The sequence below is a fragment of the Schistocerca piceifrons genome, chromosome 6 (assembly GCF_021461385.2).
Source record: "Schistocerca piceifrons isolate TAMUIC-IGC-003096 chromosome 6, iqSchPice1.1, whole genome shotgun sequence".
Lineage (NCBI taxonomy): Eukaryota > Metazoa > Arthropoda > Insecta > Orthoptera > Acrididae > Schistocerca > Schistocerca piceifrons.
In genome coordinates, this window is record NC_060143.1 from 372942945 (window position 1) to 372943537 (window position 593).

The following is a 593-nucleotide window of genomic DNA, read 5'->3' on the forward strand; positions in this document are numbered from 1 at the left end:
GTGTATAAGGAAACATCATGTTATATACGAAGATTTAACACGATACACTGAATTATATGTGAAGAATCTGACTGCCATTCAATTAAAGGGGCCGAAAATTTTCGTACACTGTCGATGGTCTCATTTCACTGGGTATGTTTTTTCCTGTTTTTACATTTCAAATCATGTATACTGACAAGCTCTATCGGCCTTCACTGTTTTACAAGGGCCATAAAAATGACTGGCATTCTAGGAAACGGCAAGGTTTACGTGGCTCGCAGTCAGAGTTAAAATGAGTTTTATAGGTGAAGGCCATAACCCTTACCATAAAAATTAATACTCGCGTGCGACGAACAACCTGCGATACTTAAGAACTTTACCCTTGCAAATAAGCAATGGAAAATACTTTTCTCTGTAACTTGCAAATAATAAGTGAATGGGATATTCCCTTAGATGGATAGACATAAAGAGCATTATTCTTCCTACAGAATTATGAACGTAGTTTAGTTATCTGCCAGCGAGTTACAGCAACGAGTTTTTTTTAATATAACTTTTTCCGCCATTTAGCTGATGTATTAAAATCAACTGTGTATAAACCAATCCAAATCAAATTT